Source organism: Canis lupus, chromosome 18, assembly GCF_011100685.1.
Source record: "Canis lupus familiaris isolate Mischka breed German Shepherd chromosome 18, alternate assembly UU_Cfam_GSD_1.0, whole genome shotgun sequence".
NCBI classification, from domain to species: domain Eukaryota; kingdom Metazoa; phylum Chordata; class Mammalia; order Carnivora; family Canidae; genus Canis; species Canis lupus.
This window is the reverse complement of record NC_049239.1, coordinates 51,612,874-51,639,288: the sequence shown is the minus strand read 5'-3', so window position 1 is coordinate 51,639,288 and position 26,415 is coordinate 51,612,874. Positions and strand designations below refer to the sequence as shown.

General features: G+C 38.0%; 1 protein-coding gene across 1 annotated transcript in view; it reads left to right on the top strand.

Annotated features, from left to right (window-relative positions):
• PACS1 (phosphofurin acidic cluster sorting protein 1) overlaps positions 1-26,415 on the top strand; it is a 140,676-nt gene that overhangs the window by 59,429 nt on the left and 54,832 nt on the right. The gene's annotated exons all lie outside the window — the stretch shown is intronic.

Genomic DNA, 26,415 nt, shown 5'->3' with positions numbered 1-26,415 from the left:
TAAATTGTTCTGACTTTCTTACCATTCTAAACAATGCTGCAAAGAATAAATTCATCACATTCATATATTTTGTGTACATTATGTTTTGTTGTCTGTTATGTAGCAATATTACTGTTTTATAAAACCTAAAAACTATTTATCTTGAACTTTTAACATATATAATGCAATATTATTATATCTTTAAGTTCTCTTTTGGTGGATTTGGAAAGTGTTTTATCATCTCTAATATTATTAACATTGAAAAGATTTTTATTTTTTTATTTTTTTAAAGATTTTATTTATTTATTCATAGAGACACACAGAGAGAGAGGCAGAGACACAGACAGAGGGAGAAGCAGGCTCCATGCAGGGAGCTGGACGTGGGACTCCATTCCGGGTCTCCAGGATCACACCTCGGGCTGCAGGCGGCACTAAACCACTGCGCCACTGGGGCTGCCCTGAAAAAATTTTTTAAATGACATATAGAGGGGTGCCAGAATGGCTCACTTAGTTAAACGTTTGCCTTTGGCTCAAGTCATGATCCCAGGGCCCTAGGATCAAACCCTGCATCAGGCTCCCTGCTTAGCAAAGAGCCTGCTTCTCCCTTTCCCTCTGCTTCTCCCTTTCCCTCTGCTTCTCCCTCTGCTTGTGTGCTCTCATGGGAACTAATTCTCTCTCTCTCTCTCAAATAAGTCAATGAAATCTTTTTAAAAATAAAATGCTATATTGGGCACCCCCGGTGGCGCAGTGGTTTAGCGCCGCCTGCAGCCCGGGGTCTGATCCTGGAGACCCAGAATCGAGTCCCACGTCAGGCTCCCTGCGTGGAGCCCGCTTCTCCCTCTGCCTGTGTCTCTGCCTCTCAGTCTCTCTCTCTCTCTCTCTCTCTCTCTCTCTGAATAAATAAATTTAAAAAAAAAAGTATAAAAAATAAAAATAAAATGCTATATATATAGATTCTTCCCCCCCCTTTTTTAAGATTTATTTCTTAAAATTTATTTAAAATTTCTTTCTTTCTTTCTTTTTCTTTCTTTCTTTCTTTCTTTCTTTCTTTCTTTCTTTCTTTCTTTCTTTCTTTCTTTCTTTCTTTCTTTCTTTCTTTTTAGATTTTATTTACTTATTCACGAGAGACACACACAGAGAGAGAGAGAAAGGCAGAGACACAGGCAGAGGGAGAAGAAGCAGGCTCCATGCAGGGAGCCCGACGTGAGACTCGATCCCGGGTCTCCAGGATCACACCTTGGGCTGCAGGCGGTGCCAAACTGCTGTGCCACAGGGGCTGCCCCAGATATTCTTTTTCTATAACCCAGGTAGAATGTATCTATCTCTGATGAATCAGTTTCTTATAAAAAAAGGAATTAAATAATTTCTATCGATATAAACCTGATGCTTTTTATAACTCACAGCTATTAGTTAAAGCTAAATGGGAGAAAGGTTCAAGCAAGCTGCTATCTAACACTGCTTATACCATTAGCACAGCCCTGGACATTGCATTGTTCTGATTGTTGTCCAGGGTTTTTACATTCTGTGCACTTCATGTTAGCCACTTTCACTGGAAAAACCCCAAATCCATCAATGGTATTTGTGTTTGGCATGCCATCACTGAGGAAATAAAATGACTCACAAACCAAAGTTTAGCCTACTTTGATTCCAACTGTATGGTTTGACTAGAAATTGTTTTATTTATAGATAAGTCAGGTCAATATATAGAGTAAAAACAATAAGAGGCTTTCTTTTTCCTGATGGAGTTTTAAAAACTGCAGTCAGGTGGTTCTGTTAATGAAAATGCCAAACAAAAAGTGATTTCCCTCCCAAGCAGTATTAGATTATGTGTTACCAAGAGTCTTGCAATTGAATTACCTTCTTGTAATCAATCCTACCTTATCAGTTAACTCTACTTGTAATGGACTGCTGGCTTCGAGTCTTTGTCTGGATTACTTAAAACGTCTTGCTCTCTGGAAGAGACATTATCTGAGGCATTTTCACCTTCCTCGTTCGTTAGGTGGCTTATTCCTTACTCAAATACTGTGTGAGGCTAACAGGCTGGGAAAGCCTTCTGGAGCAGCTGCTGAGCATAAAGAACAGTGGGTGTTTGGTTGTTGGATGTTTTATAGCTGATGCCTTCATTGTGTGTACTTAGCTACATTGGATATGGTTGCCTCAGAGTCCTTGTTAGTACAGTTATTGCTCTTCTCTTTTGTATAAGCCTATTATCTTGTACCACCAACCTAAGGGAAGAAATGAATGAGAAATTAGTTTGCCATAATATTTGCCCTTATTCAATGTGTAGTACTCAGTTTGGGAAACCATTTAATATTGAAGACTCTTGTGAGGAAAAAGCATTTTAAGAAGTTCCAAAGTGGGTTTGCCTGGGTGGCTCAGTTGGTTAAGTGTCTGCCTTTGGCTCAGGTCATGAACCCAGGGTCCTGGGATTGAGTCTGCTTTGGGCTCCCTGCTTAGCAGGGACAGCCTGCTTCTCCCTCTCCCACTCCCCCTGCTTGTGCTTTCTCTCTCTGTCAAATAAATAAAATCTTTTTTAAAAAAAAAGTTCCAAAGTGATTTGCAATTGATTTAGGATGGGTTGTATGAAATAAATGCTTTTTACAAACTCAGCAGCGTCAACATAGCAATAATATTGAAAAGTGCTTTAAATTTGAAGAGTTGCATAATCATAGAACTGAGTTAGAAAGTCTTGAACTTTGATTCCAGTTTGCCTCTTACTGATAATTGACTATATTTAGCTCTTTCTTGAGTTGGGTTCTTATCAAAGGATGGGACAACTAACAAAAGTAGTAATAATAATTGTTTGCTGAATGACCAGAGCAGACCATGTGATATTGTACAGTTTCAATAGGGTAAGTTACAGTAATATGAGTCATTTCTATTACAAAAAGAATATGTATCATGTTGAGGAAGAGAACAAGATTTATTAAACAAGGAAAAATAAATCCTAGTCTGTTATTTATACAGATAAACATAGAAGGCTATCATAGTGGTCTGCCTTCACTACAGATTGGGTAACCAGCCCTCAGCAGCTTTTGGATGACTTCAGATGCCAGCCAATGGAGAGAACACATAACTTATAGGAAAATAAAACAAAAAATAGCCAAGCACCTTTCTTTTATAAAAGTCAAGTTGAAACCTGCTCATGGTACCTAGATAAGACTTGAAACACATGAAATTTGTTTACTTTTAGACCAGGTAGAGTTGTATAGCCATCTTTTAAAAAGTTATATTTCACTCTTTAAAGACCTAGAAATACATAGTATGATAGTGTAGGAAGACAGTGGGACATAATGAATGCTTATTTTTCTTTGGAGTTCACATTTGACTTATAATGAAGTTTTATGTCATGAGACTGAGTGGTACAATTGAAGATGAAAGAAGATTCAAAAGTAGCTGAAGACAGAAGCAGGACTTTGGTAAGTGGAATGAGGAAATTGGCAAATCTCTGTCCCAAAACAACAAACTGGACAAAGTTGTCAAAAAAAATTTCGGGGCTCTGGAAATAGAACGAATGCAAACAACAAATTGAGAAACATTCATCCATAAGAAACTGTTAAACTTTGGATAATATAGAGGGAGTTTTTGATGTTCTTGCCTGGGACTACTCTTCCCTCTAGTGTAGTAGTTCCTTCAGGGTGGAGCAGACCATGAAAACTAGCAGCTTGGTTGCCAGAGGAGACTGACTTAATTTGGAGCAGAAGGTGAAAAGCCCATGCCCGTTGGTATTGTCAGTAAAAGTTATCTCAATGGCAAGTGAACAAGGTAGTTTTGGAAGTCTAAATAGCCGTCCCAGTTGGGTCAAGCAACAGACTGGGGGACTAGCCAAAAACTTAACAGAGATTGTGGAAATGACACAGCTATAGAAAGGCTTGAAAAGCTCTCCAGGTAGTCCTGACTGGCTGAAAACCTATGCACATATGTAGGTAAGACTAAAGAGGTCCCGTGCTATCTATATATCCCTGCTTGGCTGGGAAGCTGAACGAATATACAAAGGAGATGCAAGAGGGTCCAGCAGAAAGTAAAAGTTGGTGGACACTTGCACTTTGTGTTCTATTATTCCTACATAAGTCCTTGGACAGAGGTTGGAAAATGGCTTAAGATGTGAGAGCACAACCTTTAGCCAATTGTTGGCTGATCATTAAACTTGCAGACACAGCAGCAACCCCTAGGAAGTCAGGTTTAAAAATAAAAACAAGAACTTAAAAAAGGTGACTGAATAGAGACATCCTGGTTGCACACCGTGGGAGAGACAGATTCTGCAGATTTAGTCCAGGAAGATAACTAACATGGAAAGACACCCACTTAATTAAGTTATGAAATATGAATAATATGATCCATTGGTTAAAAAGAGGGAGAAAGAAGCATAAAAGTGTATGCGGAAAGGTTAGTGGATACACATTCACACATTTTTTTTCCCCTTAGACTTTTAACTGATTCTCTTTAGAGGTTTATGGAGATGTTTCTTTTACTCTTTTATATATTTCCAAAATAAACTAGGTATTTTTTCTACAGCATACCAGTAATACTTTATAAGCACACAAACACTTTTTTTTAAAAGCAACTCACATCATAATACTAACTGTGATTTGGAATTTTGGGAGGTTTACTAAATCAGGTGTTCAACTCTTATAAGCAGCACTTCAATAACAAACAAACAAAAAAAGCAGCACTTCACTCTACCTCCATTCCACCTCCTGTCTTCCTCCTCTCCTATTGCTTTCCTTTTTAAAATATGCCTATTTAGTCCATTATAAAAATCTTTGAGGGGCAGACTGATCTTATTCAAATTTGTTTGCTTCTCCCTCATCTCATTTCTCTGTTCCTGTTACATACAGTACATTGTACATAGCAGATCATCTGCAAGTATTGATACTTTATTAGAGACATATAATATAGTAATTCTTCCTTACAATGGTTGGAATCCAGTACTGAAATCTATAGTATAGTTATTTATTTAGTCCATGTTTTCTTTCTTCTCCCTGCAAAAAATCCTTTGAGACTATCAAAACAAAGTAAAACAAAACTAAAACAAAGAAGAGCTCTATTTTCCCCACGTCCTCCAATTACTAAATGTAGAACAGACAGTTGTGTTGAGTCCTAGGCAGGAAGAAGACTCATTTTCTAGGTTCAGAATTCTAATTTCTAACTTATTTAATTTGGGACCTGGCCTATTTTTCTTTCATTTTATGTTGTTTCCTTTTCATTAAAATAGAAAAAACAGTCCCAAGCCTTTTGTGCCTTTGACTTTATTACATATGGCACATGGTCTGTTTGACTTAATAAATTTCTAAAGACAATCAGGACTTTACTATTGAAATGTTATTGTTCTTTGTTTTAAAAACTTTTATTACTTAAAACTCTTTAAAAAAAAAAAGATTTTATTTATTTATTCAGGAGAGACACAGAAAGACAGAGACATAGGCAGAGGGAGAAGCAGGCTTCCTGCAGGGAGCCCGATGGGGGACTCAATCCCTGAACTGGGATCAGGCCCTGAACCAAAGGCAGATGCTCAACCACTGAGCCACCCAGGTGCCTCTACTTATAAGTCTTTTGTATATAGCACTATGCTTTTAAAGGTAGGGTGTTATAGGAGCAGCCCTGGTGGCTCAGCCCTGGTGGTTTAGTGCCACCTTCAGCCCAGGGCGTGATCCTGGAGACCCAGGCTCCCTGCATAGAGCCTGCTTCTCTCTCTGCCTGCTTCTCCCTCTGCCTGTGTCTCTGCCTCTCTCATAAATAAATAAAATCTTTAACAAAAAAATAAAGATAGCAATAAAAATAAATGAAAATAAATAAAGGTAAGGTGTTATAAAATATATGAAAGGTATATTTAATTGTAAATTATTCTCAGTTGGATTAGAGGAAATTTCCAATAAAGGAGGTGGAATGAATGAGTTGCTCAAACCCCTCTATAGATAACAATTAGAAAATCTGAACAAAATATAAGAAAATACTGGGATCCCTGGGTGGCGCAGCGGTTTGGCGCCTGCCTTTGGCCCAGGGCGCGATCCTGGAGACCCGGGATCGAATCCCACATCGGGCTTCCGGTGCATGGAGCCTGCTTCTCCCTCTGCCTGTGTCTCTGCCTCTCTCTCTCTGTGACTATCATAAATAAATAAAAATTTAAAAAAAAATATATAAGAAAATACTAAAAGTATCCAAAAGCAGATAGAAGCTAGAGGAGCACTGACTCCTAAAAAATTGTAATTGCAAAGAGCAAGACTTGCAAGTAGGTGGCTTTTTTCCCCCCCCAAAAGGCATGGCTGCAGCAGAATGCAAAAACAGTGGAAAACTGCAGGCTGCAGGTAAGAGGTGACAGAGAAGAGAGGTCAGGAATGGAAAAGCAGCTGGAGATTTAACAGGAAATCCTGGAAGCAAGAAAGAATTGCAGAAAGGGTGAGGTCCAACATCTGAGTGAAAATTCTGCCAAGTTCCTGGTTGATTGTTATATTAGGGTTCTCCAGAAGACAAATCAATAGGATATGCAAAGATACTTATGAGGAGATTTACTATAGGAATTGGCTCACATAATTATGGAGGCCAACATGTCTCATGGGTCAACAGTCTGGAAGTTGGAGAACCAGGAAAGCTGGTGCTGTAATTGAGTCTAGGTCCAGAGGTCTGAGAATTAGAGGGCTGATGATGTAATTTCTGATCCAAGCCTAAGACCCCAAGAACCAGCAGTGCTGATAACCAAGGGTAGAAGAAAATAGATGCTCCAACTCAAGTGGAAAGTGAGCAAATTTGCCTTTCCTTCACCTTTTTGTTCTAATTTAGGTCCTCATAGGATTGGATGACACTCTCACTGAGGATGGCCACCTGCCTTACTCAGTCACCAATTTAAATGCTAATATCTTTTGGAAACACTCTCACAAAGAAATGTTTTACCAGCTACTTGGGCATCCCCTAGCCCAGTCAAGTTGACATGTAAGATTAACCATCACAATTGTTAAGCTCCAGATGTGCAGGGGAGACCCCAAGGGACCCAGCAAAACAAAACAAAAATAAAAACCAACCAAATAAGCAAGCAGAGGCAAGAGAGGAATTGATCCTCGAAAGATAGAGTTATACTAGCTGAAATCTAGAAGTTTAATTTTTTTAAAACTAAATACATTCCTAAACTGTACATAACTCAGGCAGTAAAAAACTGAAGCCTTACTGGCTTGGGGTGTCAGAAAACAAACCCTGAGGCTGGCAGAGCATTAGGAAAATTAGGGGGAAATCACAAAATCACTGGGAGCTTGAGCCCTCAAATCTGCATATAAATAGCCCAAATCTTTGGCTATCTGCCAAATTACACAGATGCTGAGGAGACCCTAGGGAGCCAGACTAAAAAAGCCATAGCTTGAAGCTGTAAAAATTGAACAGATTTATCAGCTGTTATATACCACAGGCAAGACAAATTTGTAGTTTGAATCTAGGTGAGTTAACTACCTACTAGAATTAAAAAGTAACAATCCTCGAAAGGACACAGCAGAATCTAGAATTGCTACACATCTTATCTATAGTGTCTAGTTTTCAACCTATAATTACTAGACATATAGAAAAAGTGTAACTCATAGGAAGGAAGGCAATCAGTAGAAACTGACTCTGAATGTCTAAGTGAGTACGGATGTTGGATTTTGCAGGCAAAGACATCAAAGCAACTATTATAGATATGATCAAAGAAATCTATAAGAGAATATATCAGAGAAAGGAAAAGCAAACATAAAAAATAACAAGCATCTGGGTGGTTCAGCGGTTTGGCATCTGCCTTTGGCTGAGGGCGTGATCCTGGAGGCCCTGGGATCGAGTCCCTCCATCCCTGCATCTCCCTCTGCCTGTGTCTCTGCCTCTCTTTCTCTCTTTCTCTCTCTGTGTCTCTCATGAATAAATAAATAAAATCTTTAAAAAAATTACAACAAAGAAATGGGAACTGAAAAAAAATGAAAATTTTAGGGTTCAAATAAAACAGTAATTGAAATAAGAACTCAGTAGATGTACTCAACAGCAGTTTTGAAATAATAAACAAGGGGTGTCTGGCTCATGCAGTTGGTAGAGCAAGCAACCCTTCATCTCAGAGTTGTGAGTTTGAGCCCCATGTCAAGCATAGAGATTATGTAAAAAGAAAATAAGTAAGAGGGCAGCCCGGTGGCTCAGCAGTTTGGCGCCGCCTTCAGCCCAGGTTGTGATCCTGGAAACCCAGGATCGAGTCCCACATCGGGCTCCCTGCATGGAGCCTGCTCCTCCCTCTGCCTGTGTCTCTGCCCCTCTCTCTCTGTGTGTCCCTGATGAATAAATAAATAAAATCTTAAAAAAGAAAAGAAGTAAATAATTAATTAATTTTTTAAAAGACAAAATAATCTGCCTTTGAAAGTAGAACAATAGAAATTACCTGGTTCAAAGAAGAGAGGTAAGATTGAAGAAAAGTGAACAGAACCTCAGAGGCTTATAGGACAATATGAAGTAGTCTGGTAGAGCTATAATTGAAAGTCTAGAAACAGAGGGGAAAATAATGGGCCAAAAACCATATTTGAAAGAAATCCATTATCCCAAACTCCCCAAGTTGGTAGAAAATTTTATTTATTTTTTTTGAAAATTTTAATTTGCAGATCTAAGAAGTTCAGTGTACTCTGAGCAGAATAAACACAAAGAAAAGCAATTACTTATAAGCACATCATTGACAAACTGCTGAAACCAAAGGTAAAAAAAAAATCTTGAAAGCAGATAGAGAAAAATGACACATTACTTACAGAGCATCAGTGTTATGAATATGGCTATCTTAGGGGTGCCTGGGTGGCTCAGTTGGTTAAGCATACGCCCTTAAGCTCAAGTCATGATCCCAGAGTCTTAGGATCAAATCCCACATCAGGCTCCCTGCTCAATGGGGAACCTGCTTCTTGCTCTCCTCCCCACTCAGTGCTCTCTCTCACTACCCCTGTCTCTGTCTCTCAGATAAATAAATAAAATCTTTAAAAAAATATATGTGACTATCAGAAGTAATGGAGGCCAGATATTCAAATACTGAAAGAAAAAGCCTACTAATGAGGAACTCAAAATCCTTATTCAAATACTGAAAGAAAAAGCCTACTAATGAGGAACTCAAAATCCTTATTTTTCTCTTAAATTAAGAATAAAGACATTTCCAGATAAACAAAAACTGAGACAATTTGTCACCAGCAGACTTACACTAAAGGAAGTTTTTGGAATGAAGGGAAATGACACCCCATAGTAGCCCGGATGTCTAGGAAGAGGTGAAGAGCACTAGAAATGGTAAATATGTGAAATGGTAAAAGACTGCATTTTCTTTCTTCTCTAATTTCTCTAAGAGATATATGACATTAAGGTAAACATTATAATACTGTTGCTGGGTTTATAATATGTATAGAGTTGTAGCACAGTAACAGTAGCACTAAGATGATTTGGCATAAATGGAAATTTACTATAGTGTGGTTCTTATATTTTACCTGTTTATGACAAGATGAGTTTTTTTTTTTTTTTGAGAGTTAAGGACATTTATTTCACATTCACACATCTGTACATTTTCTATAAATAACGTAGAGCTGAACTATGTACAAGATGAGTTTTAAATACAAAGACACAGATGGAGGGTGCCTTGGTCGCTCAGTGGATTAAGTATCTGCCTTTGGCTTGGGTTATAATCCCAGAGTTTTGGGATTGAGCCCCATGTCTGCTTTCCTGCTTGACAGGGAGTCTGCTTCTTCCTCTGCCTACTGCTCCACCTGCTTGTGCTCTCTCTGTCAAATAGATAAATATAATCTTAAAAAAAAAAAAAAAGACACAGGTGGTTGAAAGTAAAAGGATGGAAAAAGATATACTATGTAAACACAGTAAGCATAAGAAAATTGAAGTGGCTATATTAACATCAAACAATATAAACTTCAAGACAAAGAATATTACTAGAGATAAAGAAGGACCCAAATTATAAAAAAGTACATTAAGGAAATATAAAGATCCTTCATTTGTATGCCCGTAGTAGAGCTTCAAAATAAGCAAAAATTAATATAATTAAAGGGAAATATAGACAAATCCATAATCATTATTGGAAATATTAACATTCTTTTCTCAGTAGCTGATTGGAAAATGAAATCAAAACCAATAGAGACATAAAATTTCTGAATGACACTATAATCAGCTTAACGTAATTGTCACAGGGGTGCCTGGGTGGCTCAGTATACAGAATATGTTCTATTTTTACATGAATTTGAAACATTAACCAAGACTTACCATAAAAGAAATTTCAGTAGAATTAGAAAGGTGATATGGGGAATTCTCTAACTCCAAAAGAATGAAATTAGAAATTATGAATTATAAAGACATCTAGAAAAGCTCTACATATATGGAAATTGATTTTTAAACAATCCAGAGATCAAAGAAAAAATCACAGGGAAAGCTAGAAAATATTTTGAACTGAATGACAATGAAAATATATCAAAATTTGGGGATCCCTGGGTGGCTCAGTGGTTTAGCACCTGCCTTCGGCCCAGGGCATGATCCTGGAGTCCCGGGATCGAGTCCCACATTGGGCTTCCTGCATGGAGCCTGCTTCTCCTGTGTCTCTACACTCCCCCCCCCCCCAATCTCTGTGTGTCTCTCATGAATAAATAAATTAAAATCTTAAAAAATATATATATATATCAAAATTTGTGGGATGCAGCTAAAGCACTGCTTAAGGAAATTTATGGGATTAAATATCCATAATTTTAGAAAAGAAGAAAGATCTAAAGTTAAGTATATAAACTTTAATGTAGAAATACTTAAAAAAGAAAATTAAACCTTAAGTAGAAAAGTATTAAAAGATTCAAACCGAAATCATTGAGAGAATATAAACATAGAAAAAAAATCAGCTGAACCAAAAGTTGGTTATTAGAAAAGATAAATAAATTAAATTAACCTTTAATTATGGTGATCAAGAAAAATGGAAGACATAGATTATAAGTATTAGGAATGAAAGAGGGGGCACCATAAAAGAGTATTATATTATAAACAATTTTATGTCAATAAATTATCAATTAAAATTAAAGGAACAAACTGGAAAAAAAATTTTTTTTAAGTAATCTCTACATCCACCATGGGGCTCAAGCTTGTAAACCCAAGCTCAAGAGTAGGATGCTTCACTGACAGAGCCAGACAGGTGCCCTGGAACAAATTTCTTAAAGGTCACAAATAACCAAAGCTGACACAAGAAGAAATGGAAATATGAGGGACACTTGGGTGGCCATCTGCCTTTGGCCCAGGGCGTGGTCTGGGGATGGGGATCAAGTCCCACATTGGGCTCCTAACAGGGAGTCTACTTCTCCCTCAGGCTGTGTCTCTGCCTCTCTGTGTGTGTGTGTCTCTCCTGAATAAAATATTAAAAAAAGAAATAGAAATTTGAATAATGAGTAGCCCTGTATCTACCAAATAAATTGAATTTGTAATTAACCATTTCACAAAGCAAATTCCAGGCCCAGATGGATTCACTGTTCTATTCTGTTGAACATAATACCAATTGCACATACTTCAGAACTAATTTTGTGAGGGTGGTGTTACTTTGATACCAAAACGAAGCAAAGATGGTACAAAAAAGAAAGCTGAGACCAATATCTTTCATGAACATAGCTGCAAAAATACATAACAAAATATTAGCAAATAAAATCTAAAAAGACATAAAGGAGTATAATACATGTGACCAAGTAGGGTTCATCTCATTCATATAAGATTGATTATTATTATTTTTTAAGGATTTTATTTATTTATTCATGAGAGACAGAATGAGAGAGAGGCAGTGACATAGGCAGAGAGAGAAGCAGGCTCCATGCAGGGAGCCCGATGTGGGACCCATCCTGGGACTCCAGGATCACGCCCTGGGCCGAAGGTGGGCGCTTATCCGCTGAGCCACCCAGGCGTCCCTGGATGGGAGGATTAGACATGCAAAAATCAATCAATATAATTTACCATATTAAAGTTAATAAAGAGAAAAAAGCCATATGTTAATACTTTATTTCTAAGATTGGTAGCAAAGCACAGATGTTTATTTTAACTGCATCTATTCAGTATTGTACTAGAAGTTGTAGTCAGTGCAATAAGGCAAAAAAAAAAAAAAGATGGGAAAAAGCGAAGTTTTGTAAAAGATAAATAAAAGGGGTGCCTCGGTGGCTCATTTGTTTAAGCGTCTATCTTCAGTCCAGGTCATGATCCTGGGGTCCTGGAATGGAGCTCCAAGTCGGGCCCCTTGCTCAGTGGGAAGTCTGCTTCTCCTTCTCCCTCTATCCACCCTCCCACTTGTGCTCTTTCTCCCTATCTCTTTCAAATAAATAAAATCTTTTTTAAAAAAATTTTGATTTCAGGATTTTTAACTTAGTTTTTTTTTTCTTTTTTTAAATATTTTATTCATTTACTCATGGGAGACACAGAGAGAGAGAGAGAGGCACAGACACAGGCAGAGGGAGAAGCAGACTCCATGCAGGGAGCCTGACGTGGGACTCAATCCCTGGGTCTCTAGGATCACACCCTGGGCTGAAGGCAGCACTAACCGCTGAGCCACCCGGGCTGCCCCATAATAGTTTTTAAATAATACCATGTTCTTACTAGTATGATTACTTGGTACAGGTTAAGATGTCTTTGCAGTTCTTTTTGTTCTTAGAATAAGACTAGTATCTTTGGCTTAGACCAACTAAGAATTACCCCTTGAACCAGGGAGAGCCCCTCCCACGGGACATAACTACACATTTATTTTGACCTCTTTCTGTTGAATTATAAAAGATCTATTGACTTTCTGATGTGAAAAATCAGAATCTACTGTGCAGCCCTTTATTCTCTTCCTCCTCCTGCCTGTGTTTGGAAACCATTTTCTTTTTCTTTCTTTTCTTTTTCTTTTTCTTTTTCTTTTTCTTTTTCTCTTTCTTTCTTTTCTTTCTTTCTTTCCCTTCCTTCCTTCCTTCCTTCCTTCCTTCCTTCCTTCCTTCCTTCCTTCCTTCCTTCCTTCCTTTCCTTTCTTTCTTTCTTTCTTTCTTTCTTTCTTTCTTTCTTTCTTTCTTTCTTTCCAGATTTTATTTATTTATTAATGAGAGACACAGAGAGAGAGAGAGGCAGAGATACAGGTAGAGGAAGAAGCAGGCTCCATGCAGGGAGCCCAACGTGGGACTCGATCCCGGGACTCCAGGATCAAACCCTGGGCCGAAGGCAGGCGCTAAACCACTGAGCGGCCCAGGGATCCCCTGGAAACCATTTTCAGATTTGTTGTTGTTAACTTTTGTGACTTGAATGTTTTAGTTAAACTGGTCTTTCTGGCTCCATTAATGCCATTACCTTTAGTTAGATTTTTCTCCTCCCACGTAAAAACTGAATGACAATAAATAACATTTATTTATCACTCTGTAATTCTTGTGACTATAGTCCTACAAATCTAAGTCTTTGCAGTAGTAAGATTACATTTTCTATATTCAAAGGAGAGTCCCTAGGATAAAGATCACTTGGCTTCTTTTTTCATAAATTTTACTTAAAATCATGTTGTATTTTACCTTGCCTCATGTTTGAATTGTTTCTTTTATGTTTATGACTTTTTTGTTTTATCCCTAGGATTTATTATTGCTTTCCTTTTTTCTTTTTAGCAGAATAATATGCCTTTTTGGTACCCTCAAGTTTTCCTGATGTCTCATTTATACTACTTATTGCCTGGAGTTCCCCTTTTTTATCCAAAAATTTCTTTCTTAGAGACCTCTATATCCTAATCTGGACTGTGAGTGTATGAGTCCGCTATACAGCTATCATCATAAGGTTTCTAAAATTACCACCCTAGTGCATTTCCCAGTTTTCATTACCTTACACCGTTCTGGTAAGCACTGTTAGTTTTGTTAATTCTTCCAGAGTTAATTTATGCATGTACTAACAAACATTAAATGTATATTTTCATTTTCCTCCTACTTTACATAAATGCCAACATGCAGTGTACTGTTCTGTACTCTTTTTCACTTAACAATTTATCTTGGTCGGGCACCGGGATGCTTTAGTCAGTTAAGTGTCTGCCTTTGGTGCAGGTCATGATCTCCGGATCCTGGGACTGAGCCCCACATCAGACTCTCTGTGCAGTGATGAGTCACTTCTCCCTCTCCCACTCTCTCCCTCTCCCTCTCCCTCTGTGATCTCTCTTGCTCTCTCTCAAATAAATCTCTAAAAAATTATATTGGAGATTTTTTTCATATCAGTATCAGGAGAGCTGCTTCATTTGTTTTAATAGCTGCATATTTGTCATCCTATGGATGTACCATAATTTAATACTCCCCTGTTGGTGGATATTTTAAGTTTTCCAATTTACTACTATTAGAAACAATGTATATCTCTACAATTCCTAGAGTAGAAACTCTGAGTCAAAGATTACATGATTCTTTGGGTAGAAATTGCCCTCTGTAGAGATATGCCAAATTAGGTTCCCACAAGCAATGTATGAATGCCAATTTTCCCACAGCCTTGCCCACAGTGCTATAGGATTTTTATTTGTTTTCAGTGGTGGTGGTGGTATTTGCTCATCTGGTAGGTAAAGCCGAGCAACTTTTAATGATGAGTCTACTCCTGTGAGGCTGCCATAGAAAGATTTACCTCACTTTCACAAAAGCAGTGGAAAAAGTCCAACTCTATTTACTTTTAACAAGATGCAAGGAAATGCTGACAGCTTAAGAAATTAACTGCAGGACCTAATTAGAAAAAAGATTTGGCAACATGCCCAACTTATGCAGTAGGAAAGGGAAAATATTCTGCATTTGTGACACTGTTTAGAAATGGGTAATTTAAATGCCCTCTAATCTAGGCTAGTATTGTCCAATTAAGGAGTCTATTAGAATGAAAACACTTGATTTTTTTTATACTTAGTGTTGTAAAGCAGATTTTTTTCCCTTAAAAATCTTCTCTTTAAATATATTTACATTGAATGGTAAAGATTGAAGTTTACCTAAACAAGCTGAACGTTTCCTGTTTTCTTTCAAACTACTGTGCAAGGAGTTAGATGGATTCAAGTAGAAGTAAGACAGAGTCTCTGTCTTTCAGACACATTTAGTATGGGAGACTGTGATTCAAGGAAGCACAGGGTGAGTACTGTAAGAGGTGGAAGCAGCCTGACCTCAGGGAAGGGCAGAAGAAGCTCACTGGATGATAGGAAATCAGGAGATGAGATGGTATTTAGGGTGACCTGAACTAATGAGTAGCAAAAGATACTGCAATTTAATGGCAAAGGAAAGTTTTTTAATTGCCTTTTTATTTGGTTTGGGTGACAGGATGTGCAACAAATCTTTTCTTGGCATTCGCTCACTCTAGCAGAGAATCAGCCTGGAGTTTAGCACCACAGTTTTATATCTAATTTAGGTAATGTAACCTAGTTAAGATCACAGACTCAAGCTAGACAATCCTGGCTACCACACGCTAGCAGTATGACCTTGGGCAGTCTATTTAACTTTTCTGTGCCTCTATTTTCTCTTCTGTAAATGAAGATCTTAATTGTTTTGAGGATTCAATTATGTAAATCACATATTACAAGTAGTGCCTGGTTCATAGTGTTCTATATGCTTGCTATTATTATGTTGTACCCTCACAAATTAATACTTTTTTCTTTCTCCTTTTTTTTTATTTTTAAAGATTTTATTTATTTATTCATGAGAGACACAAAGAGAGAGAGGCAGAGACACAGGCAGAGGGAGAAGCAGGCTGCATGCAGGGAGCCTGATGTGGGAGTCGATCCTGGGACTCCAGGATCACGCCCTGGGCCAAAGGCGGCGCTAAACCACTGAGCCACCCAGGATCCCCATTTTTTTCTTTCTCCTTAAAAGAATATTTGCAGGTCACAAAATTAATCTATAATCATTGTAGGAAATGTGGGATATATAGAAAAGCAGTTTAAAAAATATACATGTAACCTTAGCACTGTAGAACGTTTTGGCATATCACCTCAGAGGCAGTCTTACATAGTGGTTAAGAACATGGATTCTAGGGATGCGTGGGTGGCTCATTTTGAATGTCTGCCTTCGGCTCAGGGTGTGATTCCAAAGTCCTGGATCAAGTTTCGCATTGAGTCCGGCACCAGGTTCCCACAGGGGAGCCTGCTTCTCCCTCTGCCTATGTCTCTGCCTCTCTCTGTGTCTCTCATGAATAAATAAATACAATCTTTAAAAAAAAAAAAAAAAGGAAAGAAAAGAAAAGGAACTTGAACTCTAGAGCCCACCTGCTTGGGCTCATATTCTAGTCCCATTTACTAATCTCTCTCAATTTGTTCATCTGTGTAATGTGGATGGTAATACTGTTCACAGAATGAGGATTAAATAAATGAGTATACATAAAGCATTTAGAATATTATGAGGCAAAGTAAGTGCTCTGTAAGTGTCTGTGCTGCTCCTCCTGTTATTCTTCTTTGTGTATGTGTATGTCCAAGATTTAAAGAAATCCCATTAGCCTTTGAAATAAAGAATGTACATAGGTATATATATATATTCCACTAATGAGCTGAAAGGCACTCAAGGAGTGCTACAGGGAATAAACGTGTGCACTCACACATGCATGTGCACACACACACACACATACACACACATGCCAGATTTACATCCTAAGGTAAAGGATGGGACTGTAGAGGAGAAAGTAATTAAGAGTTGTTAGATTATCAAGGAGTTATAATTTGATTAGATGGAATCTAATCAATTATTAGAAAATACTTTCTTCCTGGACAATTGGGGAAAAAAGTGAATAAGTCCATGGTTTAACTCAAGTAGAAAATCAGAATGTATATATTATGGATAATAGTAATAATAAAATTATACTGTTAATCTAATTCCATTGGGACAATGAATAAATTCCCACTTGAAACCTCAGCTAGATAAGAAAGTAGATTTAACTGGCTATAATTTCTTCCTATAGAAAAAAACCCTTATTTGAATTTCAAATTAGCTAAGTTAGGAAGTGAGCATTCCTAAGGGATTCACTATTGACTTCTTATAAATAATAGCTTTTCCCAAGTCAAGTTGGATTCTAGGAGAATATGACAAATGCTATGAAAGACAAACATTTTATTTTAGAAACCTATCCAGATGTATATTAACCTAGGTAGTAAATTGAATACTGGGCCCTAAAAGATATGTCTAAGTCCTAACCCCAATGTGACCTTATTTGGAAGTAGAATCTTTGCAGATGTAATTAAGGATCTCAAAACAAGATCATCCTGCGTTTAAGATGGGCCCTAAATCCAATAACTGGTGTCCTTATATGGGAATGGAGAGAGATTTGAGACATACAGAAACAGAATAGACACAGGGAGAAGGTTATGAAGACAGAGGCTGACATTGGAGTGATATGTCTACAAGCCAAGGAATGCCAGAAACTACAGCAGCCTCTAGAAGCTGTAAGAGGCAAGGATAGATTTAGATTATCCCTTAGAGACTGTAGAGGGAATGAATGCAGCCCTGCTGACACCTTGATTTTTGGACTTCGGGCCAAAAGAGGTACAAGAGAATAGATATCTGTTGTTTTAAGTCAGCAAGTTTGTAGTAATTTGTTCTGACAACCCTAGGAAATTAATACAGTCAGAGGTTAAAATAAAGCATATTTGAAGTTGTCAATGGGATAATTTTTTGTTGCAGACATACAAAAATATTTTTTTAGACTTGTACATATATTATATAAAGCCAAGTAAGGAATCTTAAATTTTTGTATGCAATAAATTTGGGGTGGAAGGAGTCTAAAATAACATTTTAGATGTAAATAATCCTGAAAAGCATAATAAAACAACCCTCTTTATTTGAAGCCCTTAGAAAAGATGGAGAGTGTGTGTGTGTGTGTGTGTGTGTGTGTGTGTGTCTGTGTATCAGGCAAACATAAATATGTCCATAAAATTTGCCATTAGAGAATAAAACAGTACTAAAATTCATACTCACAGGTAAGCTTTATTGCATTTTAACATGAAAAACTTGATTATAATTCTACATTTGAAAACAGGTATTGGGAGAGCCTGACCTGATACTCTTCTTACCCAGTATCTTAGTCCCACATAATATTTCAAATTACTTTGAGACCAGGCTTGTTTTGTTTTGTTTTGTTTTTTAGTTTATTGCCTCTAACAGTTCTGATTCAAAGGTAAATGGTCTTAGGTCTAAAATTTGTACTCCATGGTTATGATCCCAATAGTGGACTTTAAAGGTGCTTGCTCATTCACATCTCAGTGTTCTTTTCAAGGTGGAAGATCTTCGAATAACTAGCTATGAAGTGGAACATATTCTTGTTTGAAGCTCTATGGTTATAAACAGTAAGATAATGGTAGTTCTCTCTGTGAAGTCCTTTATCAAGAATGCCTAGGATTACCCTGTTATCTCCCTCTGACAGCAGCTGTTTGTTTCTGGAGCAAAATTTGGGTACTGCCTTCAGGTGGGTTGGATAGGGAGATCAGAGAAAGTTGGAATTATCTCTGGAAAATACGAAACCAGCTGGATATACAGTACTTAAAAATATATCATTTATAGGTAATATGGCAAGCTGTTTCAGTCCCCAAATGACCTACTTTTGAAAATGTTAATTATCTTTGTGGAGAAAGACATCTTTTTTGTTTTTTGTTTTTTAAGATTTTATTTATTTATTCATGAAAGACACAAGCAGAGGGAGAAGCAGGCTCTCTGACAGGAGCCCAATGTGGGACTTGATCCTAGGACCCCAGAATCACGCCCTGAGCCAAAGGTAGACACTCAACCACTGAGCCACCCAGCGTCCCAAGAAAGACACCTCTTTTTTTTTTTTTTTTTAGATATTATTTATTTATTCATGAGAGACACGGGGGCGGGGGGGCGGGCAGAGAGGGGCAGAGACGCAGGCAGAGGGAGAATCAGGCTCCATGCAGGGAGCCCGACATTGGACTCAGTCCCAGGTCTCCAGGATCATGCCCTGGACTGAAGGTGGCACTAAACCGCTGAGCCACCCGGGCTGCCCTCAAGAAAGACATCTTGAATTTGAATTACACAATCTTCTTATTTTGTTCATTTTAACGTGGTAAGAATCTGCCTGAGGCTGATTGTTGGGAGAGAAGAATAAAGGAAAGAGAAGGCAAATGAGAAATAGAAACCAGCGGAAGTTAACAGTTTGGGGTTTCCTTTCTGGCTCTTTAGCTTGTGTGGAGCAACAGGATTTGGATGGCTGAATTACTGCCATAATTAGGAATAAGCAAAGATCTTCATTTTTAGTGCCTTGCTGTTGCTGGGCTTCTTTTGAACTTCACAGAGTTAAAGGTTTCTTCCTCGTGTGCTGTTGAGTTTGTCAGTCAAGTCTCATTACAGAGGAAAGAAGGATCAATTCCTCACCTTTGTGATTTCAAAAATAGTACAATGGTCCTGGAATAATGATATGGTAGCACATAATTGAAACTTTCTGGGTACTTTTATGCTATATCATTTTTCTTGTAATTCTAGAGTCACACGAGAGCTACTTTTTTTTTTTTTTTTTTAAGTAGGCTCTACACCCAGCATGGAGCCAATGTGAGGCTTAAACTCATGGCCCTGAGATCAAGACCTGAGAGCTGAGATCAAGAGTCAGAGAGTCAGATGCTTAACCCATTGAGCCACCCAGGTGCCCCATAGGGCTACTTTTAAAACATATTTTATATTTTGTCGACTTATTCCATTCAGGTCCCCAGTCACTTCTTTTCCTGGTATTCTTGGATAAGAAGCTCTTTTTCCAGGGGAATACTGAGAACCATAAGGACCTTAGACAAGACCATTTGGTCCCAATATCTTAAGAATCAGCTAAATGTTAGAAAATGAGAATTGTTAGATTCACATGCTAGTCAGTATGGAGACTAAGTTCCTTCTTCTGTACCACATTGCTCTTTTTTCCAGCTTAAAATCTTGGTCCCTATCCTCCTCTTCACCGGCAACTGCTTATGTTTCTATGGAGTAGAAGTCCCTCAATCAAGCTTTTGTTTTTACTACTTCTGTGAAATGCCTAGTATTGTGGTCACCAGTATCCATTTTCTGTCCTCTGTTCTACTTCCAGCAGTGTTTGACATGTCGTCTTAAGCACTTTGTTCCCTGGTTTATGAGGACGCATCCTTTTGCTGCCTCACTGGAAGCTTTCTGTTCTGCAGACTTGTATGCATGCATTAAAATGCCCAGGGTTCTATCCTTGGCCTTTTCTCTTTTTTATTTGAACTTTTCTCTGGAAGATCTCACCCATTCCCATTCCTCTAAATACCATCTTTATGCCATGATTCCTGAATATCTATCTCTAGCCTGATCTTACCCTTGAAAGTCCCTCAAGACTGGTATAGCCAGTTGCCTTCTTTAATTTTTCCATTTGGATATGCAGTAGATGAACAAAATAATCTCCTGACTTTCTCCTTTTTCACCCCAAAACTTCCCCGTCTCCCTCATCTGAGCAAACAGTAGTGCCATCCATACACTCAGTTACTCATGACAAAAGCCTATAAACATCTTTGATCTTCTTTGTCTCCATAGCCTGCGTTCAGTCCATCAGCAAAATCTATCAGTTCTACCAGAATATTCCTTAATTCCACCCTTCTATCCATCCCTACCATCTTCCTATCTTACCTGGACTTCTGCAACAGCCTCCTAACTGGTCTTCCTGTTTTCGCCCTCCCTTTTCTGTGGGCCATTATTCATATAACAGTACGGTGATCTTCCATAAATCATTTGATATCATCCACTGGTTTATAACTCTTCATTGACTTCCCACCATCAAATGAAGATCTCTACCTCATAACCCAGCCTCCATTTGCTTTTCTAACTTCACCTCTTACTTCTCCCCTCATTCACTGTGCTCCAGAGATACATGCCTTCTTTGTTTCCTTCACATATCCCATCTTCATTTTATGTTTCAGCTGCATGTTCTTTATGGTTTTACCTGTATGTATGTCCCTAAATAATTAGTTGTTTATTTTTGCTTGGTTTTAAATTTGGTACAGTATCTTACTATATGTAGTCTTCTGCAACTTGTTTCTCATTCAGTATTATGTTTTGAGATTAATGCATGTTGAAGTGTAAGCTTAATTCATTCATTTTCACTGCTGGATAGCACTTGATTGTAAGTACACTCCAGTTTATTTATCTACACTTTGACACAGTGTACACTTAGGTTCTGATAAGCATAATAAAAAAAATACCTAATTTATAGTGAACTTACCATGGGCCAGTCACTATTCTCAGTGTTTTTGTATATGTGAATCTTCACAACAGTCCTCATTTTGCTGATGATGAAGCAGGATATAGGAAGATGAAGTAGTTTACCCAAGGTTGTACAAGTCATAAGTGCTGTGAACGCTTTTGAGTGTGTCTTCTGGTACACAAGGGTAGGAGTGACAGTGCTTGACCATGGATTTTACACATGTTCAGTTTCATGAGATGATGCCTAATAGTTTTCTAAATGATTGTATCAGTCAATAACTCCCACCAACAGCATATGAGTTCCCATTGCACCACAGTTTCACCCACATTTAGTTTTGCCAATTCTGTGGGTGTAAATGATATTTTGACTTCAATTTGCATTTTCCTGATTCATAATGAGGTTGAACATATTTTTGTGTATTTATTAGCTATTAGCATTTCCTCTTCTGGAAATACAAAACATCTGTTCGTGTCGTTTGTGCACATTTCTATTTGAGAGTCTTTTTCTTATTGAATTATAACTCTTTATGTTCTAGACCTTTTGTTAGTATTATGAGTTTCAGATGTCTTCTCCAAGTTCATGATTGGTGTTTTAACTCCTTATCCCCTGATGAACAGGAATTCCTAATTTTATTTTATTTTTTATTTTTTATTTATTTATTTATTTTTTTATTTATGATAGTCACAGAGAGAGAGAGAGAGAGGCAGAGACACAGGCAGAGGGAGAAGCAGGCTCCATGCACCGGGAGCCCGACGTGGGATTCAATCCCGGGTCTCCAGGATCGCGCCCTGGGCCAAAGGCAGGCACCAAACCGCTGCGCCACCCAGGGATCCCCAGGAATTCCTAATTTTAATATGAAGTTGAATTTCTCAATGTTTTCAGTGTCTCGTTTAAGAAATCTGTCATTACCTCAAAGTATGAAAGATAATATACCATATTTCTCCTATAATTTTGCACTTCACATTTAATCCACCTAGAGATTATTTCTTATGTATAGTGTGAAGTGTGGATTCATCTTTCCTCCATTTTATAGTTATTCTTTTCCCAATTGTTGAAATACTGCCTTTTTTCTTCTTTTTTTAAAATACTGCTTTTTTTCTTATATAAAGTTTCTGTATAATTCTAGAATTGTTTCTAGACACTCTGGTCTGTTCTGTTGATCTTTCTATTATTTCATTAATACATACTACCTGAACTAATATTGCTTTATAATAAATCATGACATCTGATAAGCTAATTTACCCACCTTGTTTCTCTTCTTCAAGAATGTCTTGGTTTTTCTTGGCTGTCTTCCTTATAATATTAGAATTAACATCTATGGAAAATCCTGTTGGAATTTTGATCAGTCTTGTATTTATTTTGTGTATTGACTCAGAGGAGAATTAATATCTTGATGCTAAAATTTCCCTTATGCATGAGCATGGCATTTCTTTTACTTGTTTGATGTCTCAAAACAACAATTTGTACATGTACAACATATCTTTCAACTCCATGGAGGCCTGGCACATCTTGCAAAGGTAGGCAGTTCAGAGTAGTGGTTAAGAGCAAAGGCACTTGGGAATCCCTGGGTGGCTCAGCGGTTTAGTGCCTGCATTTGGCCCAGGGCGTGATCCTGGAGTCCTGGGATCGAGTCCCACATCGGCCTCCCTGCATGGAGCCTGCTTCTCTGCCTCTCTCTCTCTGTCTGTCATGAATAAATAAATAAAATCTTAAAAAAAAAAAAAGGCAAAGGCACTGGAACCAGACAGCTTGGGTTTAAATCCTTACTTAGCTGCTTACTGTGTGGTCTTGGGTAAATCAACCTGTCTGTACCTTCATTTCCTCACCTGCAAAACAGCTAGCAAGAGTTTCTGTTTCATAGAGATACATAGTAAATGCTCAGTAGATGTTACCTCTTACTATTACTGATTTATCCCAGGTGTCTTATTGTTACTTTGTGAATAGTATCCTTTTAAAAATTATGTTTTATTTCTTTGTTGCTGGTGTTTAGAAATGCAGTTGATTTTGAGAGATCTAATGATTTGGTTAAACTCTCATCAATCCTAATGAGAAAAAAAAATCCTAATGAGAATTCATAAAAAAAAAAAAAAATCCTAATGAGAATTCTTCCAGATTTCCCAAATAAGCTATCATCTATCAGCCTGCAAGTAATGACTTTTGTTTCTTCCATTTTAATCCCTATATTTTTATGTGGTTTTGTTTCTGTTTTTTGGTCTCTTACCGGGCTAAACTAGAATATAACAGTATATCCTTGAATAGAAGTGGGACCTTGTCATATTCTTGGTTGTAAAGAAAATGTTCTAGAGGCACCTGGGTGGCACAGTTGGTTAGGAGTCTGGCTCCTGGTTTCTGCTCAGGTCGTGATCTCAGAGTAGTGGGATTCAGCCATGTCCAACCATGGGTTGAGCTCCACGCTCAGCACTGTCTGCTTAAGACTTTCTCACCCCACCCAACCCCTACATACACTCACTCTCTCTATAAAATAAATTAAAAAAAAATGTTCTAATACTTCACCATTAAGATTTTTGCTGTAGGCTTTTGGTATATATCCTTTTGTCAAGGAATATTTTTCTTTTCTTTTTTAAAAATTTATTTATTTGAGGAGGGGAAGAGAGTGTCCTAAAGCTCACACCCAGCACAGAGCCCACCCTGAGATTATGCCCTGAGCCAAAATTAAGAGTTGGAGGCCCAGGTGGCTCAGCAGTTTAGCGCCGCCTTCGGCCCAGGGCATGATCCTGGAGACCTTGGATCGAGTCCCACATTGGGCTCCCTGCATGGAGCCTGCTTCTCCCTCTGCCTTGTGTCTTTGCCTCTCTCTCTCTCTCTCTCTGTCTCTCTGTCTCTCTGTCTGTCTCATGAATAAATAAGTAAAATCTTTAAAAAAAAAAAAAAAAAAGAGTTGAAGGCCCAACCAACTGAGCCACCCAAGTGCCCCTGCATTAGGTTTTATGTTAAGACATCTTTGCATTTGTGCAGTTAACCCAAATGAGTTATGATGTATTTTTAGAATACATTACTAGGCTTAGTTTTGTTGATATTTTGTTTTGAAATTTTGCATTTATGATTGTAAATTAGATTGGCCTTTTAATTTTTCTTTCTTGGGTATTAAGGATCTATGTTAATTTTATGAAATGAATGAGAAAAGCGTTCTCGTTTTTTAATCCTCTGGAAAATGTGTATAAGGTTAAAATTATCTCTTCCTTGAATGTTTGATAGAGTTTGCCTCTAAAAATTATCCGGACCTGGTGTTTTCTTTCTTAGAAGAGTTAAAAATTACCGCTCAGTGTCTGCAGTGGTTATAGGACCATTCGGGTTCTCCAGCTTCCCTAGTCATTTCTCTTATGTTGTATTCTTTAGGCATCTGCCTTATTCATATTAGTTTCCAACTTTATTTGCATAAGTAGTTTGTGGAATGCTCTTGTGAATCTCTGCTCTTTCTGGAGTAGTCCTTCTAAAGTTTTGTTTTGTTTGTTTTTAACTTGAGAAGGGGGGAGGGGCAAAGGGAGAGGGTGAAGCAGACTCCACTGAACAGGGAGCCTGACATGGGGCTCCATCCCAGGACCCTTGTGCTGGGATCATGACCTGAGCCAAAGGCCAAAGCTTAACCAACTGAACCACCCAGGTGCCCCTGGAGTGTATCCTTTTAAAAACAATTCCTGGTTTCTAAATTTTATTACTAAAACATATATTTTATTTTCTATTTTATAAAATGTGCTTTATCCTTACCATTTTCTTTTAGGTGTATGGTTTTATTTCTTTGTAAGATTTTATTTGTTTAGAGAGAGTGAGCAAGGGGAGGGGTAAGGGGAGAGGAAGAGAGAAAGAATATTAAGCAGACTCCCCGTTGAGTATAGAGCCCCACGCAGGGCTCAACATGGGGTCCATCTCACAACCTTGAGATCATGACCTGAGCTGAAATCAAGAGCCCGACACTCAACCAAGGAAGCCATCCAGGTGCCCCAGGTGTTTGGGTTTGTTTGTTTGTTTACTTACTTATTCATGAGATACACACGGAGAGAGGCAGAGACATCAGCAGAGAGAGAAGCAGGCTTCCCCACGGGAGCCCAATGAGGGACTCTATCCCAGAACTCTGGGATTACGCCCTGAGCCAAAGGCAGAGGCTCAACCACTGAGCCACCCAGGCATCCCTGTTTGGGTTTATTTAACTGTTCTTTTTCTTTAAATGCCCTTCCCTGACATGTTTTGTTTTGTTTTTAATTTATTTGAGAAACAGCACAAGCAGGGGGAGCAGCAGGCAGAGGGAGAGAGAGAAGCAGGCTCTCCCCAAGGAGCAGGGAGCCAAATGCAGGGCTTGATCCCAAGAACCTGGGATCATGACATAAGCAGAAGACAGATGCCTAAGTGACTGAGCTACCCAGGCAACCCCTCTTCTTTAAATGTCCTAATGGCTGCTTTGTTCATTAGTTTTGGCATTTTTTTCTTATCTAATATAATCACGTAAGACTATTGTTTCCTCCAAAAATAAAAATAAAGTTTCCTCTAAGAACCTCTTTAGTTTTGATGTATATTGTTTTATTAATGTTGGGATCTGAGTATTTTCTCACTTCTTTTTTCCTATGTTTCTGAGTTATTCTTTTTTTAACCTTTATTCTTAGTTTCCTTTTTTTTTTTTTTAAGATTTATTTATTTATTTATTTGTGATAGACATAGAGAGAGAGAGAGGCAGAGACCCAGGAGGAGGAAGAAGCAGGCTCCATGCTGGGAGCCTGACGTGGGACTCGGTCCCGGGACTCCAGGATTGCGCCCTGGGCCAAAGGCAGGCACTAAACCGCTGAGCCACCCAGGGATCCCCCTTAGTTTCCTTTTGAATTAATGGATGGTTTTTCTCATATTCCATTTAAACTACAAGTTTGAAAGATACTCAATTTTTAGTTTCTTGGTGAAACTTTGAATGTGAATACTTAAGAGTTTAAAGCTGGTTTTTCATTTTTTCCCTTTGAAACAATTCAAGGACCTTAAAAAAATTCTGACTTGAGTCAGTTCCTGTCACATGCATGCTGTAACATTTACAATGTGTAAATCAAACATGGTTATTCTTGTTTCATATTAGCCATGTTTGTTTAAATTTACCTACATTTTTACAATTTTGTCTACCATTTCTTTTCCTATCCTTGATCTTTTAGTACCATTTTCTTATTTTTACAAGTATCCTTAGGAAGTAGCATTAATGTTCAAGGCACTCACAGTGATCCTCCCTCCTGGGGTTCACACTCTTAAGTAGTTCCCTCCTACACTGAATAGGGCTGACCTGTGTAACCAGGAGGATATTCAGGAAGTGATGGAGTGTGATTTCTGAGG